Source organism: Benincasa hispida, chromosome 3 (assembly GCF_027475165.1).
Source record: "Benincasa hispida cultivar pf3 chromosome 3, pf3_genome.v1.1, whole genome shotgun sequence".
NCBI classification, from domain to species: domain Eukaryota; kingdom Viridiplantae; phylum Streptophyta; class Magnoliopsida; order Cucurbitales; family Cucurbitaceae; genus Benincasa; species Benincasa hispida.
Window position 1 is genome coordinate 35,816,546 of NC_143480.1, and position 17,526 is coordinate 35,834,071.

Consider the following 17,526-nt stretch of genomic DNA (forward strand, 5'->3'; position numbering starts at 1 on the left):
AGACCTTTTCTTCTAACTCACCATTCAGGAACGTATTCTTTACATCCAGTTGATATAAGGGCTAGACTCTATTTACGGCAACTAAAAGGAGAACTTGAATAGTGTTAAACTTCGCCAGTGGAGAGAAGGTTTCTAAGTAATCTACCATATATGTTTGAGTAAACCCTTTTGCAACCAGTCTAGCCTTGTATCTATCAAGAGTCCCATCAGGTCTGTATTTAACAGTGAACACCTACTTACACCCGACATTTTTATGGCCTTTAGGAAGTATATCCAGATCCCAAGTTTTATTTGTTTCAAGCGCTCTCATTTCTTCCATAACCGCAACTCTCCATTCAAGAACTTCCATGGCCTATTGCACATTGCTTGGTATCACCACAGTATCCAGGTTGGTAGTAAAGGCCTTGAACCTCAAAGATAGATTACTTCAGGACAAGAAACTCTGCATAGAATGTTTGGTACACGATCTAGTTCCTTTTCGTAGGGCAATTGGCAAATCAAGAGTAGCATAATACTCACTAGGTTTTTTTTCCTGATTGTTAGTACAAGGCTAGTTGTGAGAGCCACGCGCATCCTTCTGTTGTAAGCTTTCAGTTTCCTGTGTATCACCTGATACCTCATTACCCAATCTCGATTTCATCATAATTCATCACATTAATCACATCACCCTCAACCACATCACCCCAAAGGTACTTTGAGCTGGTTCCAGTTTTGAATCTTGGACAACTTCTGGTGGAGCAACAAGAGGAACTATTTCCTTTCTAAGATTCTTCCTGTAGTAGGTTATCCAGGGCACCTATATCGTAGGAAGGACATGGTCATTTGTAACAGTAATAGACTCAGGAAGAAAGTCTATGGGAACAAAATATATAGATGTGTTAGCCTCTTCACTAACGGTCTCCCCCTGAAGAGGACTAACAGGAAAAAAGGGTTTATCCTCGAGGAAAGTGGCGTTTATAGTGACAAAGTACTTCCGGGAGGAAGGCTAGAAACATTTATAGCCCCATTGATGAAGTGGATATCCAACAAACACACATTTTTGAGCACGAGGAGCGAACTTACTCTGGTGAGGACCGTGATTATGGACGAGAACGACTCTTTAAAACACTCAAGGGGTGTTTGGAATTTAAGCACACGGGAGGACATTCGATTGATGAGGTGAGCTGCAGTAAGTACAACATCCTCCCATAGATATGAAGGTAAAGACATAGGAATGATGAGAGATCGAGCCAAGGTAAGGACGCAGAAATGATGAGAGATCGAGCCACCTCAATAAGATGCTGATTTTTCGCTTAGCCACCCCATTCTGTCGATGAGTATAAGCACAAGAATTCTGATGGACAATATCCTTCGAAGTCAAAAACTCATGAAGGGTCTAATTAACAAACATCCGTCCATTGTCACTTTGAAGAATGACGATTTTAGCATTAAACTGAGTTTCGACGGTAGTGTAAAACTGTTGGAACACAGATGTCACTTTAGATTTATCAGTAAGGAGAAACACCCAGAAACACCCAGGAAACACCCAGGTGATCGTCAATAAAGATGACAAACAACCGTTTACCAGACACAGTCGTGACGTTAGACGGACCCCAAACATCATTACGTATCAAATGGAAGGGTTGGGAAGGTTAATAAGATTGAGAAGTAAAAGAGACCTTAGGTTGTTTCGCACGAATACAGACATCACAAGATAAAGAAGAAATATTCACATTACGAAATAAATGGGGAAACAAGTACTTCATATATTGAAAGCTTGGATGTCCAAGTCGAAAGTGCCATAATAAACAATCGTTTTCAGAAACAGTAAAAGACGATAACAAGCTAGTCCTAGATAAACTCCTAGAGGAAGTATCATCGAAAAGGAAATAGAGCCCTCCATCATGCCGAGCAGTGCCAATCGTCGTCCCCGAGCTCAGGTCCTAAAACGAAACATCATCTGATGAAAAAATAACTATGCAGTTTAAATCTCTGATTATTTTACTTATAGACAACTGATAACAGACAGAAATGGACGTTATTACAGTGCTAAGTTATTAAACAATGAAGGTTTGCATTGATAAAATATGTTAGATTGCGTCCAAAAAACATTAAGTTCATAACATTGCGGTCACATGCGTTCATCGCATAGAAACAGTTAATTTTTGTATTTTTATGCAGAATATGCGTTGATGCAAGGCGGAAAGCGCGATCACAAGAAATCAATGGTCGGATGCAGCATTACTGCAAGGCTTTGCGGTGATTTGTGCTCGCAAACATCTGCTCAAGAAGGATTGTCGCATAGAACCGGCGCAACTTTGTGGGCGCATCTGGGTGAAAAGCATAATTAATCACGATGGGACAGAAAACTGATGACGGTCGAATCCGAATTAAGTTGACAAACCGCTAACGATAACAAGTACACTCAGCTTTTCGGTGAAAAAATATTCGGCGCATCATTTAGAGAATTAAAGTCATCCCATCTGTGCAATCATAAGAGAGAAGCCGCCTTTCACACCGAAGGCTCTATAAATACTGAAGGCAACCTTAAAAAAAGGGGTTCAGCGAGTTCGGAGAGTTAGAGAATTTTCCCTTAGATAGTTTAGCCTTGTTCTTAGATTTCTTTTATTTTAAGGCGGAAGCGAGAGAAGCGAGATTGTGCTGATAGATCGTTCTGGTGAACTTGAGAGAGTGCCGGAAGCTTCAAGATCAAAGAGAGGGCCAGCTCCTGCGGAAGTAGGAATATCTTTTGAACAGAATAGAGTTGATAGTGTAAAAGCCTTAGGAAGCAAGGGATTGCTACCAGACTCTCTATCCTTATCTTCCATTGTTATTTTGTACTCAAACTCATCTATAGAAATGAAATTTACTTCTCTATATATGTTCACTCTCTGTTTATTACGCATGAGTAGCTAAATTTGTCGAATGGGTTGAGAAGCATTTAATTAGCATAACTGAGGATCTTTATTCTATGCGATTATCTTGTATTATGTATGCTTCATTCGTCCATTAGAGATATTCGGGAGGGTAGTCTAAGAATGTGGTCTAGGCTTGGAAAAGTCAGGTTAGAATCTAAGCTCGGGAGAGTCAGATTAGAACGCATAATCAAGAGATAGGAGCTTAAGAATAAGCATTGTTTGCTATTAACGCATCGCATGCATCCTAGAGATAGGATATGATTGTGTGCTGTCACCTTATCTTTGTATGCATCTTGCATCATGGCATAGGAAAAAAGTAGAGACTTAGGAATAAGCTCTATGGACACTTTTGCATTCAACAAATGCGTCCTAGACTTAGGAGCACCGCATTTGCATTGGAAAATGATTTGCTATTGCATGAGTGTAGCATGATCGCATAGCTTGACGCATTCCTAGGTAACGCTAATTAAAGACCTTCTCAACCCATTCCTCCGTATACTTAGCGCATCTATCGCATAATCAAACTTTTCTCAAATCCGTCGTATTTATTTATTTTATTACCGCAAACAACAACATCAAACAACTATTTGAGTTACCAGTTACCGCAAAGTCTTTTGAAAAATTATCACCGCATACTGTTTTCCCAAGTCCCTGAGTTCGACCTTAGACTTACCAGGAAACTCAGTGGAGTTTATACTTGGATTCCGCTGAGAAAGCTTGTTTCTCAAAACATTTCCAATACCGCATTTCATTTCATATTTTCACCTCATAAAATAACGCATCAACAACAAATTGTAAGAAATCTTTGGCACATGCAAAACATTCTGTAAAACCAACCCTTGAAACAAAGACAAGTGACCTTTCCCAGCAACGGGAGCAAAGGACCCATCTGCAATTCGAATTCTCTCATGTCCAACACTTGAATAATAAGAGATAAATCGATCAGATGATCTAGTTAAGTGATCGGTCGCTCCTGAGTCAATTATCCATGATTCATTTCCCTCAATAAAGAAACTAAAGGACTGAGGAGTACTTGATTGGACAATATGCTAATCCCAACAGTACCTGAATCAGCGGAATTAGTCACCTGAGATTCAGCATCAATAGTTTCACTTATGAGAGCTCGACTGGAGTTAGATTTGTCATTCAGAGGGTAATGTTTGCCATTTGGGGGTCGACCACGTAGTTTCCAGCATTGGTCCTTCGTGTGCCACGGTTTTTTGCAATGCTCACATATCGGAGGAGATTTTCTGTTCTACTTGTCACTATCAAATCCAAAGGACCTGACCCCAAAAGCAGCAAAGTCCATAGTAGAAACAACGGAACCATTCATAGTGTTTGTCTTATCCTCCTCTAATCGGACTTCAGAGCACACCTCCATAAGAGACGGTATCGGTCTTTGTCCCAGAATTCGACTCTGGACAGTGTCAAATCTCGAGTTTAAGCCAGCCATAAAATTGTAAACACAATAAGCTTCCTTAATCTTTGAATACTGGATTCCGTCTACTGGGCAATTCCAGAAAACTTCACAACACATGTCCATCTCTTGCCATAATAGAGAAAATTTATTGAAGTAGGGCGTCACGTCCATGGTCTCTGGCTTACATTCATGAACTTGTTTCTGCAATGTATAAATCCGTGAAATGTTCTGCCTTTTTTAATACAATTTATGGAATGCCTCCCAAATATCTCGAGCAGAAGTTGAATAGAGCAGGGGCTTTCTGATCTGAGGCTCCATGCTGTTTATCAATATTGAACGGAGGAAGGAGTCCTCCTCCTTCCAGATACGCTCTTGAGGGTCCCTAGGGTTTGGTCTCGGTATCTCTCCACTCAAATATCTAAACTTATGTCACCCCTCGATGACCATTTTAACAGATTGGGACCAGGAGAAATAATTCTGGTCGTTTAGTTTCTCTTTGATGGTTATCCCTGCAAATTTTCCCACAGAACTAGACAAAATATTCGCAGTAGGTAAATTAGAAGCAGTTACTGGATTTTCCAAATATAACGGAAGGTCAGAAGACAAATCTGGATTTGGGTTTGTCAGTGGGTTGGATGTGGTCCCACAAAGCGACCCAAGTGCTGAAATCTACTTTTGAAATCCAATCAAAGAGACCCTCATTGGTCCTAAACCTCTATAACTGGTTTATCCATACGTTGTAGGAGGTTGCTGCCTGTTCAGACCTGAAGGATGTAGTTTACCCATAGGCTTGGTGGCTTAGGCGTGAGGCTGTCCGGTTGGAGGCTGTATGGGCGCGATTGGAGCCCTAGATGAGCCGTCACTTGGAGGGCGTTGAGTAGGGCAAGAGCAGCATTGAAGCTTGACGTCGACTGGATCGGAGCTGCGCTGGTGGACGGGTCAGACTGCCTAAGAGCGACACTAAAGCTTGACACAGATTGGTCAGAGCCGCGCTGGTGGACGGGTCGGCTTGCCCTAAATAACGCCTGAACGACTCGATATTGAGAGGTAACACAATCGGTGGCTGGATCTGGGTCTGGATCAACTGGGTCAGCGCCACTCGAAGCTGTTGGGTCGTGAGGCTAGCAGACTGCCCTTCGAACGTCTGCTAAAGGAGTTGGGTCTGCTGGAGTATGTGCGGCGCAGCTGGGCTTTCAATTGACTGTTGTGGGTTGAGAATCGACTTGAGGTAACGATCAACGATAGTCTATATCATAGTGGTGTTCGTCTCTTCTGTCGATGGTCCCTCACCTGCTAGGGATAATGACTGAATTTCTTCTATCGGACCTAGGGTTTCATCCCCTTGCTCTGATACCATATTGAAAAATAAGGGGAGAAAAGAAAGGACAGAATTTATGTGGAAAACCCTAGACTAGGGAGAAAAAACCACAATAGAGAATTCTTATTAATTTTGTTACACAGTACAAAGCACCCAGACTCAGATATAAATAGCCCCAAGACTGAAACCCTAAAACAATAGACACCATATAAAAAGACAAAAATGTCCTTTGGGCAAAATCAACATTTTTCAACAGTTACCGTTATTCCTGAATTAAGTTCATTTTATTTGTCATTTGAAGTAATAGCTTAGACCATGATAATCTAATATTTGAGTGCTAAAAGATTCTTTCACCCTTAGCTTCAAAATACATGTTTTATAAAAATAGAAAGCATTCAATGGTTTATGATGATATATTCTAAGATTATTTTATTTTATTTTAAATTTATAAAAAAGATCTATTCCAAATTGATTGGTTGACTCATTCTAACCTTATCTTCTTCTAGTCTTTTAAATGTCTCATTTGTTATGACTTTATAATAGAAAATTACTTTTATTTTTCAACTATTTTAAAACACATTTTATATAGATTCAATGACATATTTTATGACTTTAATATTTCTTTCTAATCGTAGTATATTGTGTAGATTATGTATATAAATTACACATACAAATGAGCTAGTATCGTTTTTTTATAAATAAATTTTGACCTTATTAACAATGAGAATGATATAAAAGTACTGGAAAAATTTTAAAACAAAAATTATAATTTATAAAATTTAAAGAGATTAAAGGTGAAAAAACATGTTTGGTCCTTGAACTTACATGAAAGTAACAATTTAATTCATAAACTTTGATTTGTAACGATTTAGTCCATATATTTTCAATTTTGTAACAATTTAGTTTATAAACTTTAGTATGTAATAATTTAGTCCTTATACTTATAAATTTGTAATAATTGAAAATTAACGGTTTTTCTCGTACTAGGTTGAATTACTATTGCGACATTGTCATCAGTAGGGTAAAACTAACCTGACTCACGATGGTCTAAACCCAGCTCACGTTTCCTATTGGTAGGTGAACAATCAAACACTTGGTGAATTCAACTTTGGTTCCTAACGTAAAAAAATCATCAGAATTTGATTTCAATTTTTATTATTTTAATATGTAGATTTTGTATTTAAACAAAATATGGTTTACATCCTATTTTGGTAATTGAACTTTGAATCTTGTTTTATTTTGGTCCCTAAACTTTTAAAAACGTCAATTCTAGTCCCTAAACTTTCAAAAATTGCTTACTTTGGTTCCTGCTATTAAAATTCTGTTAACCCTTAAACAGAATGATGAGACAAATAAGTTGTATTTTAAGATGACTAGGTTGCCAAATAAGTTAGTTACACTAAAAAATCTAGGGTTGCAATATTGCGATTTTTATAGAAGAGTTCAAAAGTCATTTTGGGTTCAAGATTTTGGCCGTCCATTATTTGTGCGCATTGGTCACTGACATTTTATTTCATATTCATCTTGCTCAACCTATATTATTGTTGAATCTACACCAGCACGCAGCGGAAGAAATCAGGATCCATAAGCATTCTAATTCATTAATTTTGGTTGAAAATAAACATGCTAAAAACAGAGTTTAATGGGTTTCATAAACATACCTTGGCCGAACCAACGAAATCTCCATTTCCAGCTGCAAAATCCTCTGAATCCTTGTGTAGACCACCACAAGATCTTCCCTACTATCCTCTTAGTTCTCTAGATTGAGTTGTGGGACTCAAAATAAGTTGGAATCGAAGGGAATATGGAGAAAACTCACTGAACAGAACCTATTGAAGAACACCTTCTTCATCCGAATTTTTCAGCAAAAATTCAGTCGGTTCTAATACCCTTCTTCACTCTAATCTCTTCAATATATTGTTGACTATCATGCAAAGAGATGTGTTGTATGGGATGCAGCTCATGCTTAGAGTAAAGCAAAGGAAAAGGCGGGTTCCAAGTAAGCTAGTTGAAGATGAAAAAAACCATTTTTTCAAATTTGTGTAATTTTTTCATTTTCCAAAAATCCAAAATTGAATAATATTTTATTTCTAGAATAAAAATTTATTAATTTTACAAATTAATTTCAAAAATTAATTTTCTAATAAAATTAATAAATAATTATTTAAACAATTTAAATAATTCTAATTAATTTAATATCTAATATTAAATTAATTTTTACACAAATTCATGTTCATATATTTAAATCATATTTAAATATATTTTCTCCAATTCCATTTGATTCTAATTTGAACGTTTCAAATTAACTTATCACACTACTCTAGATCTAACCATTTCCGAGCTAGTAGAGGGACCTCATGGACCTACAAATCATGGGCTCCAACGATCTGAGATTAATCGGTTAAACTCATTAGACCGATCTAACCCCTATTCGTTAACTAATGGGTCACTCCACTAAAACCCATAGTTGAACTTCCCTCACCGTAGATATATTATATCCACTCGATATAACCATGATTAGTAAGTTAATCATTCACAGGTTGTTCGCAATAACGCTGGGTTAAATATTTGTTTTATCCCCAAAATTACCTCTTGTTCCTTAAGTCCCCACTGATCCCCTAATGAACCATTGTTTTGTGATCCAATCACTGAACCGAGTCCCTCTAATACCAAATGAGAGGGTGAGATCTCTTGTTCAAGCCTCAGAATCAACACTTAAGGGAACAACTTCTCTACTATCCCTAAAGCTGGTAGGATTGAATTCCCTCTTGCACCCTATGTCCCCAGCTATCTATCCAGTCTTACCCCTGAAATGGCAGTCATATTGGGCCAGCGCTGTTGAACCAACCCTCACCTATGCAAATCTAAGGGCAATCCTAGATAAACAAGAGTTCATAGTTAACTCAGGATTAAGGTCAAGTTACCTAGGTCATCGCTTTAAAATAGTCTATCTTAAACAGTAAACAACGTTATAAAGTAAGAGTGACTCATTTCATAGTCCGATCTTATACAAACTCTTTTATACAAGGACACCCCCACTCCTCATGTCCAACATAAACGAATTAGGATCACTTCGTTTGTAGCACTTGACAACATCTTGTAACAACTACAGAGCATGCCATATCCAATAGTGTTACCAGAATAAGGTACCCAACCTTATCCATGTACTATAGATCATTTTGACTATTCACTCGAACCTGATCCACCTTTATGTCTCCACATAAAGTTCAAGTACTCATCCAATATTCAAGGGACTTTTAGGTTTATTGGATTTCTATTCAAGCAATAGATCCATTCAACACCTTTATTGAATTTTCAGAATAAGCTTCATTGTTTACATACCACGAGTTTTAGGACATAAAATCCAACAAACTCTCACTTGGACTAAAACTCCAGTGGTAACTTATACATCCGATATATAAGACTGAGTTTATGAGTTTTATAGAGAAATACAATAAACTAGGACATATCATACCTATTTTTTACCATTCGGTATCTCTATACCCGATATTTCTTCCACTTTCTCTAGGTTATCTGGTATTCCTAGTCCTACTAGGTAATTCTCAAACACTTTAGCTGAGAGAATTATTGTAAACATTTTAGTATACAGTAGGCTTTAGATAAAACTATAAGGGGATTGCATCTTAATCTCAATAATGGCCAAGAATCACACTTTCCTCCCACTACATTGAGGTACTCTTAACTCTTTGAGCAAGATGCATCTGACCTGTCTCAACAACTCTTTGTTAACAGTCAGATCTAGAAATCTTTAAACTTACTATACTTTGATCTAGCCATTTAGATATCTGAATATCTACAAATGACTTTTAACAATTTGATTCTCAACAGAGGTTGCTAGAATAAACATAATTTTTTAAAATGAACATTTCATTTTAACATAAAAATAGATACAATTTGTTCTATACAAGTTTTAACAATTAAAACAAGTAGCAACTTCTCCCACTGGATGAGCTAAGCAAATGGTCCCAGGGTCAAGTTAGCATGGTTACCTTTTCTCTGCTCTCTTCTCAACAAGAAATTAAGGGTAGTGTCTCCTCCAGTACCTTTCATCGTTGCAGTGGAAACATTTCCCTTTTCAACGCTATCCTTGCCTTTCAATCCAATAGGTTTCTTTTCTCTTTCCCTTTGCCTTTCTTTACAAGAATACTCTTACTCTTTGAAGAGGAAGCAACTTCAGGCTTAGAGGACATCCTCATTTCTCGGCAGTAGTAACATTTACTTCTGGCAACAGACCCTTTGTTCTCAATCTTTTCTGGTAAGCCTGTAGCTCATTCAACAGAGTAGCCAAATTTTATTCATCAATGCATTCAAAATTGCAGAAAACTCTTCAGAAGAGATTCTAGAATAAAACCAACTTGACTTCTCTCGTTCATGACAACACCATTTACTTTTGTCATATTAAAGTGGACCATCATGTCCAGGACATGTTCACAAATATTGGTCCCCACTTTGATGTGACTATTATAAACATACTTAATGGCATCCCTCGCAGAGATTCCATAATCTCTTTGGCAGTACTTATATCCTCATGCTTTTTTTGTCAACACATCAGATAAGTTGGCGATGATATAAGCACAGGCTATATCATTAGCCTTGATCCATCTGTCATATACATCCCGAACATTTCGGTTTGTGTTAGAGCTAAGAATGGGAAGACAATCCTCAGTTAAGAAAATTGCAAATTGTCTATCACAAGTATCGTGTTCAAATTTGATTTCCAATTCACATAATTATCCCCAATGAATTTATCTGTTGCCAACACTTGTATTAATGAACTTTTCATTCTGAAATTAAATATCCAATCAAGTTTTAGCAATTTTAATAACTTACCCAAGGTTATTCTTTTGCAACGATACTACATCAAGACATTCTTGACTAAATACTACCTCCAGAATAACTCATATTCCGATAGTCATTTAGGTACCGCTTTTGGTCAGACATTATTAACAATTAATAATTCTGTAAGTGTAGACCCGCCATTTTCGGACCTTATAAAATGGATGAGTATCGCTCTGAAAATAGAAAATAATACACAAGACGGAACTATAAAATCCTATTCATATTACTGAAGCCTGGGTTGTTCCGAATCCTATGTTACAACCCTTCGAGGGGATAGCCGTCGTTTAAACAACTAGAAAATGGCCGTTTAAAGCTAACCAGGTGGCGCAACATAAGAATCTCACGGTTTAGACTAATGGAGGAGACCACAGGATATGTTGACATATTTCCTTCACCCACTTACTATGAACTACTTCCTCTGTTCACCTTGGTATTGACACATACATCCGTTCTCCGAAGGGAGGTCACTCCCAGGGTGACACGAAGCGTCATATGAATCTCACGGTATGAACTATGTGGATACGTGGCAGTTGAAATCATACACTTGATCTGTGATTGAACAACTTCCCCTTATTCACCCGAATCTAAATTTAAGCTAAAAAATACTCTCCGAAAGGACGTCACTCCCAAGGTGATACGAAGTACCGCTTAAATCCAGATTGTGAACTCTTAGGGACGCGAGAGCTAAGAATAACTTACCGTGTAGGTTATTAATCTCCCGCTGAAGTTTTCTAATAACTCTATCATATAGAAGTTATTCACTACCACTGAAGTGTTCTATTGTTTAGGTAACTACATACTTAGGTTCTTTTCCGGCTAAATAAAAATAACCCTAAGTCTATGTGGTTTATCCATGTATAACTCTTATAAATGGACTTAAACTTAAGATGTCTAGGTGATAAACCCTTTTATTACCTCACATCGCTCACGAATACTCATAAAACTGGTTACCGACGCTCAATTATTCAGCCATAATCCCCAAGTAGGAGGTGTTGCGTAGACCGTCAACTTAAATACCCCCAACCTTTGACAGGATTATATACCGGTTGAGTTTGTAACCCTAGTTTTACAAGTTTAACGACCTATTTTAACTAATTAAAATAAGTAGTTAACCTACGTGAGCATGCAGCTGTCTTCGTTATGGATTTTAAATATCTAACCCAATTTTATAACATCTTATAAAACTTTAGACATGCTAAACATCCACAACATACAGACATTCAATATCTAATATAACACTTATATTAAATACAAGAAACCCTAACATGCATACTATATATTATAACAAATTATAACATACTTTCAATGCATGTTGCATGCTTCTTATGGTGGGACTTTAAATCTAAATGGCATACTATATGCACATACAAGATTTATTTAATTATAACATACATCTAATGCATAAATAATTAAACACGTAATGATATGGTTTTAATTTTGGCAAAAACAAGCAAGCAAAAGCCTAACTATTACAAAAACAACTTCAACACTGCTCAACCGCTCCAAAACTGCTTAAACTGAACCCGAACCGTCTGAACCGGACCAGCAGAGACTGAACCAGACCAACCACAAACCATTTGAAGCTAAACTGGACCAAACCTTAAGAGAACCGTTCGAACCGGCTTCTCTTGCTCTCGCTCAAAATCTCACTAAGTCAGATCATTTAGCATTGACGACCATCGTCATGCAATTGGCTTGATTGTTTAGTAACCAACGTCTATCGTTTAACAAAGCTACACGATCGTATAGTATTCGCCTTCTATTATAGTATAATCGTCTAGCGCCCGAAGATGCTATACGATCGCTTAGTGTCAAACACTATCGCATAGCTCCATCGTTTAGCACCGTGTCTTGTTCGTTTAGCGTATGCCCAAGGTAAGCGATCGCCTAGTGCTATCGCATAGCAATCAACGCATCGCTCAACTTCCGCTCATGGGTAAACGATTATGTAAGCGATCGCTCAACGCCATCGCATAGCTCTTCGTCACATTGCTTAGCTATCGATTAAAAGTAGACGATCGTCTAAGCGATCGCTCAGCACCATCGCATAGCTCTTCGCCGCATTGCTTAGCTCCTCATCAAAGGTAAACGATCGTGTAAGTGATCACTCAGCGCCATCATATAGCTCTTCGCCTCATCGCTTAGCTCCCACCCAAAGTTACACAATCGTGTAGTGCCATCGCATAGCAAAACAATGCATCGTTTAGCTCCCGAGGTAGACGATCGTCTAGCGCACAACACCTAAACGATTAACGCCCGAAGCTACATGACCATTTAGCTTTTCCTTTATATCGTCTAACGTATGAAGCTAAACAATCGTTTAGCTATTGAAGCTTAACGACGATATGAACAGAGGCTGATCGTCTGGAATCTGCACCTCGACCCCTTCGTTTGTTTCTTCGAATTACAGCTTAATTCTAACTCTAATGACTCCAAATAAATTACAGACTCTTGAGAAGATATTAAAGCTCATTAAACAAGAGCCAGTTACAAATTTAAACGGGAAATCAAAGAGAAATTAAAGGCAAAAATTCATAAAATCATATCATTACAACAGTTTCATATTTTCATACAAAACACCCACCAAACTAGAATTAATTCGAACTGAATACTTATAAGATGCTCTGATACCAATTGTTGGATCTACACCAGCACGCAGCGGAAGAAATCAGGATCCATAAGCATTCTAATTCATTAATTTTGGTTGAAAAGAAACATGCTAAAAATAGAGTTTAATGGGTTTCATAAACATACCTTGGCCGAACCAACGAAATCTTTATTTCAAGTTGCAAAATCATCTTAATCCTTGTGTAGACCACGACAAGATCTTTCCTACTATCCTCTTGGTGAGTTGTGGGACTCAAAATAAGCTGGAATCAAAGGGAATATGGAGAAAACTCACTGCACAGAACCCATTGAAGAACACCTTCTTTATCTGAATTTTTCAGCAAAAATTCAGTCGATTCTAATACCTTTCTTCACTTCAATCTCTTCAATATATTATAGACTATCATGCAAAGAGATGTGTTGCATGGGATGCAGCTCATGCTTATAGTAAAGCAAAGGAAAAGGTGGGTTCCAAGTAAGCTAATTGAAGATGAAAAACCCATTTTTTCAAATTCCAAAAATCCATAATTAATTTTAAAATTATATTTTATTTCTAAAATAAAAATTTATTAATTTTACAAATTAATTTAAAAAATTAATTTTCTAATAAAATTAATAAATAATATTTAAACAATTTAAATAATTCTAATTAATTTAATATCTAATATTAAATTAATTTTTACACAAACTCATCTTCATATATTTAAATCATATTTAAATATATTTTCTCCAATTCCGTTTGATTCTAATTTGAACGTTTCAAATTAACTTATCATACTACTCTAGAGCTAACCATTTCTGAGCTAGTAGGGGACCTCATGGACCTACAGATCATGGGCTCCAACGATCCGAGATTAATCGGCTAAACTCATTAGACCGATCTAACTCCCATTCGTTAACTAATGGGTCACTTCACTAAAGCCCATAGTTGAACTAGATATATTATGTCTACTAGATATAACCATGATTAGTAAGTTAACTCTTCACAGGTTGTTCGCAATAACGGTTGGGCCAAATATCTGTTTTATCCCCGAAATTACTTATTGTTCCTTAAGTCTTCACTGATTCCCTAATGAACCATTGTTTTGTAATCCAATCACAAAACTGAGTCCCTCTCATGCCAAATGAGAGGGTGGGATCCCTTGTTCAAGCCACAGAAACAACACTTATGGGAACAACCTCTCTACTATCCCTAAAGCGGGTAGAAATGAATTCCCTCTTGCACCTTATGTCCCCAGCTATCTATTCAGTCTTACCCCTGAAATGACAGTCATATTGGGCCGGTGCTATTGAGCCAACCCTCACCTATGCAAATCTAAGGGCAATCCCAGATAAACAGAAGTTCATAGTTAGCTCAGAATTAAGGTCAAGTTACCTAGGTCATAGCTTTGAAATAGTCAGTCTTAAACAGTAAACAACGTTATAAAGTAAGAGTGACTCATTTCGTAGTCCGATATTATACAAACTCTTTTGCACAAGGACACCCCCACTCCTCATGTCCAACATGAACGAATTAGGATCACTTCGTTTGTAGCACTTGACAACACCTTGTAACAACTACAGAGCATGTCATATCCAATAGTGTTACTAGAATAAGGTACCCAACCTTATCCATGTACTATAGATCATTTTGACTATTTACTCGAACATGATCCACCTTTATGTCTCCACATAAAGTTCAAGTACTCATCCAATAGTCAAGAGACTTTTAGGTTTATTGAATTTCTATTCAAGCAATAGATCTATTCAATAACACCTTTATTGAATTTTCAGAATAAGCCTCATTGTTTACATACCACGTGTTTTAGGACATAAAACCCAACAATTAGATACAATTTCATCCTTAAACAGATTTCATCTATAAAAGTTAATTGAATTTTAGTATCCTAAAATAAACACTTTTTAAAAATTCAAGGACTAAAACAAATGTTTTTAAAAGTTTAGGGACCAAGATAGAATCAAATCCAAATTTCAGGGGTTAAAATAATATTAAAACCTAAAAATATTGAGTCTCTAATTAGTTTATAGGTTTATTTATGTAAAAAATTTCATTAAATATTCACATTACTTTTATGATAAGAATTAAATTTTTACAAATTTGAAATGACAAGGACTAAAGTTCATGGAGTCAATTTTCATAAAATTGAAACTACAATGATCAAACAGTTACAAACCAAAGTTTGGAGATAAATTATAAAAGTTTAGAGACTAAGAGTGATTTTTAATCGACTATAATTATATCCAATATTTAAAGTAAATTAATTTAATTTATATTGTAGTCTAAATAATTTTGGGAGATTTTTTTTTTTTTTTAAAAAGAGAGAAATAAAGGGAATTATTTAAAAAAAAAATTTAATCTTATTTGATAGAGACTGATAAAGACTGATAAAAATCTATTAGTATATATCAGTGACAAAGACTAATAGAAGTCTATCAATAGATGTTTATCAATGTCGGTCTATCGATGATTTTTGTTATTTATGTAAATAATTTAACATTTTTTCAATGTGTAAAATTTTTCAACAATATTTATATTTCCGAAAAGAAAATGGTGGTGGGGCAAAAAGTAAAATCTAACGTGAAAGGTATGGAATCAGTTAATGCAAATTGGATAAATATCCTTATCAATTCTTTAAAAATTGGAATTGGTCGTATTTATTCCAACCTGATCGTTTCAAAGTTATTTTCATTTATAATTAGAAAAATGACGTCAGACTTTATAAAATCCAAAATATTGGGATAGTTTGAAAGAACCCAAAGAAAATAATAATAACAAAAACTGGCCGAGTCGGGAGAAATAAAAAAGAGAAAATAAATTCTCTCTTAAAATTTCAAAAAAGCAAAAAGAATAAAGAATAAAAAGAAAAAAAAAAAATTAAAAGTGGTGTACGCTACAGAGCTTTATGCAATCATTTCTCTCCACAATGTTTATAAAAAATGACATTACTACCCCTCAGGTGTTTACTGTACAAAAATCTTATTTACTTATATCTATTTTTTTTCCGTTCACGTACTTAATTATTATATTTTGATCCCGTATTATGTAGTTAAAAAATTATTTTATATCTTTTTTCAGAATATATATCACAAATATAAAACCTGGACATAGAGAAATATACATGTTAATTTGAGATTTGTGTATATTTAATATTTAAAATTTTAAAAATGTCTCATATATGTCTAACATAAACTTTACTTTTTGTGTCGTGTGTGGAATAGATAATTAATAAATTCAAAATTTTATAAAATTAATTAATCCATTGGATTGAAATTTAAAAAAACGAAAAAAATAAATTGTAAACTATCCGTGACTGTTTAATTTTGGAATTTCAAAGTAGACAAAAAAAAAAAAAAAATTGGTACTAAATTTATAATTAACCTATTTTTATATTATATTTAACATAATTCCTCATGTATGGCCGATTATATAATTTTTAACATAATTTTATGCTACGTCACACAATGCTTTTTATGCAAACTAAATAAAAATATTGGATAAAATTAAAATAAATTAATTATGAAAATAGATAAATTTGTGCATTTTTTTTAAAATAAGGTTCCTTCGAAAACTATTTCATTTTTTGTTTTGGTTTTTAAAAATTAAGCATATTTCCTCCTAAATTTTTGCAACTTGCATCTTTTTTAAATACAATTTTTAAATTTTTAGTCAAATTTCAATAACAAAAGCAACTTTTTAAGGCATTGTTTATTAACCATTTGACTTTTGGTTTTTGTTCTTGAAAATTAAGCCTACATCATTCACATTTTTTTCAATGATTTGCATTTCCAATTGTTGAGTTCTTAACTAAATTTCAAAAACGAAAACAACTTTTTGAAAGTTGTTTTTTTTAGTTCTCAAAATTTGAATTGATTTTTTAAATCATTAGTAAAAATAGATAACAAAAGAAAAAATTTAGGGATAAGAGTTGCGTCTATGGACTTAATTTTGTTTAAAAATAAAATAGAATGGCTACCAAATGGGATCTAAAAGCTATTTTTTTTTTAGTTTTCAAATTTTAGTTTGATTTTTAAATTATTGATGAAAAGTAGATAAAAAAATAAATTTAAAAATAAAAGTAGTGTCTATGTACTTCATTTTTTTTAAAACAAAAGGACTACAAGACGAGGTGTAAATAATTTGATTTTTGGGGGAAAAAAAATAATTAATAACTAATCACACTCACACAACATCAGTGTTAATATGCCACGTGGACACTTCCTCAGTTGTTGTCCACGTGTATGATCATAAGCCACAGCCACTCACGATTTTTGTTGTTGATTTGTTTTTTTAGTTTTATAAATAAAACAATAAAAGAAAAGAAGAAGAAATGATCATTCGAATGTGGAGGAAACAAAAATAAAGAGATTAAAGCATTATCCTAAGTTTGAATGAATTAAAAATAAATTAATTTGAATTTGGAAAG